The sequence below is a fragment of the Camelina sativa genome, chromosome 20, assembly GCF_000633955.1.
Source record: "Camelina sativa cultivar DH55 chromosome 20, Cs, whole genome shotgun sequence".
NCBI classification, from domain to species: domain Eukaryota; kingdom Viridiplantae; phylum Streptophyta; class Magnoliopsida; order Brassicales; family Brassicaceae; genus Camelina; species Camelina sativa.
In genome coordinates this window covers 22156734-22160891 of record NC_025704.1, presented here as the reverse complement: position 1 = coordinate 22160891, position 4158 = coordinate 22156734, and positions in this window count along the sequence as shown.

Sequence of the window (4158 nt, the reverse complement as noted above, 5' to 3'; positions counted from 1 at the left end):
ATGGACAGCTGAGGATAAAGCAAAATCTAAATATAATTCCCAAGCATTGTTAGTCATTTTCAATGCTCTGCCAATGGAGGTCTTTATCCAACTAGTACAGGGATGTGTGTCTGCCAAGGAAGCATGGAACTGTCTAGTTAGCATGTTTGAAGGCACAAGCAGTGATAGGCGGGCCAGATTGGATAGTCCTGCATCGGAATTTGAGAGACTTCACATGACTGAAAATGAATATATTGCTAGCTACAACAGTAGATTGAGTGGAATTGCAAAAAAGGCTGCAGTTATGGGAAAACGATACAATGATGAGTCAATGGTGAAAAAGTTCCTTGAGAGTTTGTTTGACAAGCTTCAACCACACTGGTCTGTTGTAATCAAGTTTCTAAACTTAGAAGAGGCTAAGTTTAATCAGTTGGTAGGGATTATGCAGGCTGTTGTCATCCCTTAGGAAAGAAAAGAAGATGGTAAGGGTAAATCTTTGAACAACTCTGTATTGCTACCAAGTGATGGTGAAGGTATCGAGGAAATCAAAGTCTGGTCATAAGAAGAGGATGTAATCAGGGAAGATGTTCTCAACTATCGACTGACATATGCAACCAAAAGAGCAGAGGGTGATCAGAACAAGTGGTACTTTGATAGGGGATGCTCCAGGCATATGACAGGTGCTCTTAGCACTCTGTCACATGTAGAGGCTGTTGATGAAGAGAGAGTAACCTTCGGTGATGGAAGAAAAGGAATAATCCGAAGAAAGGGTACAACAAGTGGTGACTTACAACCACATCTAAAGGATGTTGTCTTGGGTGATGGTCTGAAGGTAAACCTTATAAGCATCAGTCAGCTATGTGACAAAGGTCTGGAAGTCACTTTTACCAAGAAGGGGTGCGAGGTAGTTGATAGACAAGGATCTGTTCGATTCAGAGGAAGGAGTTCGAGTGACAACTGCTACATGTGGGTATTAGCAATGAAGTGCGCCAACACAACCACTGCAATGGAAACTAATATGTGGCATCAGAAACTTGGCTGCTTGAATATGTGTACAACAATGAGGCTTGTTAATCAAAAGGCTGCATTTGGAATTCTTGAGCTGAAGGATGATCCCTACCTCATATGTGATCTTAGCAAAAAGGGTGAAAAGCATTCTATTCTAACTACTCATGGTAATCACGAAGGAGAACTACAGAATGACAGGTCAGATCAACTCTATGGTCATCAAGGTCTTATTCGTCAATACTCTGTCCCAAGAACATCGGAGCAGGATGAAGCTGTAGAGTGGAAGGACAGAACACTGCAGGAGATGGCACGAGCTATGTTGCATGAGATTAAGGTCTCGTATTGGTTCCGGGGTGAAGCTTGGTATGCTCAAATTTAACCCTGAGCTACTCTCTCAAATTAAGAGATCAATTGTAGTACTTAGGGATCAAATCCACAAGAACTCTAGATTTACACAACAGATTTAAAAAATTTTTAATTATGCTAAACAGAAATATTTTAATTAAATTGCAAAATAAAACAGAAAATAAAAGAGTTGTAAATTCAGATGGATGAAACGCTAGGCCTAGGGAAATTCTCAGGAAATCATGGAAAATCAGATCAATTAATTAAGCAAGCAGGATTCAACAATTAAGCACCGTTCTTGAACTCTAAACACAATTGTAAAATAAATCAGTTCTCACTGCAAATATTATCTTAGTCTGAAAACCGGAAAATCCAAATCTCTTTGCAAAATTCAAGTTAAAAACCAGCAATAAAATCAAGTTTAGATAAGTTCACAAAATTACTAAATCAAATCTCTTTGCAAGAAGTAATTTTGCTCACCAAAGGTTTTTGTCAGGAAAATCAATTATATTCTCATATCAATTTATTTTTCTAAGTTATTAATTCTAGGTGATCAATCAAGAATTAATATGAAGAACAACCTAAGATGAAGATCTAGATAGATATTGAATCCTAAATTAACAGATTTAATAATCCATGAAATCCCTAATGAGAAACCCTAAACCTAACAAGCAGATCTACTCAGACATAATTGTAAGAACACAAATCATGAATAAAATAGATAGCATTAAGAGATTAAAGGAAGAAGAAAAGGAGTTATGAATCTTCTCTGAAGGAGTCTTGATTCTTCTCTCCAAAAGCTCTCCAAAATTTCTCACAAGGTTTTCTCTCAAAAAGTTGCAGGGAAAAATAAAGTTTAGGTCTAAACAATGACCCAAAAATCCTATTTATATTCTTAAACACGTCCACGGACTAATGATGCAAATATGGAAAACTTTGGGGCAACTTTGTAAATCTTCAAAACTTGTGGGAAAACTTCCAATTTCTTCTTTGGCTATGCATCGACCGATGCTGATATTGTGTCGATCGATGCTTACTTCTGAATTCGTCTCTCAACTTCGTAGCTCAGCCTCAATGCTTGATTAAGCTCCAAATCTTCCTATTTAGCTCCATTATGCTCCCATCCATGCTAATCCTATAAAGACTCAAAAGACTCTAAAAATACCAAAAAGACTCTGTAAATAAAACTTATATCATGGCTAAAAACACCTAAAAACCATGATATATCAAAGCTGCTCATACTGCCTGCTACATCATCAACCGAGTGTGTGTTCAATCAGGAACCAACAAGACTTCCTGTGAGTTGTGGAAAGGGAAGGATCCTACATTGGGCTACTCTCATATGTTTGGGTGTTTCTACTGGGTTCTGGATGATGAGGACCTGGTAACAAATAATGAGAAGCACGAGCAAGAACCTGCAAAACATGATGTCTTGGTCAGCTCCATGTCTACATCGGATGCTCTTTCTTCGTCTTCTCAGATTCATCGGAATCACTCCTCTAATGGTGTTATCGGTGCGATTCAGGGGGGTAGAGTTACTAGAGGAAGGAAGGTGGTTTTTGCATCCGACTGGAGAGAATCAGAGGGCTGCTGTTTCTGACATTATCTCTCAGGACCAACATCTTGTTCGATCTGCCCACCTCGTTTCAACCATTGACTCGAAGAATTGCAAGCAGGCACCTCATGAACAGTTCTGGTTTGCTGCAATGCAAAATGAGTTGGGACAATGTGAAGGGGGTGATGTGTGGGGAGCTCACTCAATGTTCTGATGATATTAATGCAGTGGTGATAAAGAGGTGTGTCAAGAACAAGAGTAGTGCTAGTGGATGCATTGTGAAAAACAAAGAAGAGACCCTGGTTGAGCAACCAAAAGGCTGTAGAAACTAACAACATCCTGAGAATGTTTATCAACTAAAGAAGGTTGTGTATGATCTCAAGCAACTATCGAGAGCATGGTATGAGAGTATGACTGTGTTCCTTCCAGGTCAAAGATGCACACATGGGAGTATAGACAAAGCATTGGTTGTCCTTAACAGTGACAACACGCTAATGTTTGCTCAGATCTATGTCAATGACATTGTCCTTGGGTTCATGAATCAACCAATGATACAACAGTTTGTGGAGATCATGTCATAGGAATTTGAGAAGAGTATAGCGGGTAAACTAAAATACTTCCTGAAACCGCAAGTTGATCAATCAGCTGATAGGGTTTTAGTATCTCAAGCCCATGTGCCAAAAAGTGGGAACAGTGGTCTGGATTGGGGTGAAGTACAAGGGGAGGATGTTTCTATGCGACACATATCTTCGGTCAATGGTATGGATTCTGATACTCTGTTAATTCATTATGATAATTTGAGTGCCTTAAACATCTTTAAGAATCTTGTTCAACTTTCTGGAGTTAAACACATTGATATTAGACATCACTTTGTCGGTGAACTAGTTGAGGCGAAACTGATCGAGATTGACCATATGAGCATAGTTTCTGGGTTGATTGATACGCATACTAAGTCTTTTGTGCCTATGAACTCTAACCTTCTACTCTAATTGTGTTGATCTAAGACAGGAACGTGTGCTAGGACAGATCATGGAAATCCTGGAATATATAGAAGATCAACAATGTTAAAAATAGCTGCCTGTCATGCCGGTCTGTTCATCCTGTTAAATGTTGTCATGATGTAAGGAGGTCAAAGAGCTGTGAAGAGACATGCACATGTATTCTTGGAATCATGTCCTGTTGAATGGCAAGCCTAGAATCAGTGATTGACAAAATCAAGTGATGTCACTGAAGTTCAAGGAGGTGAAACAGCTACCAAAAAGCTGAAAGAA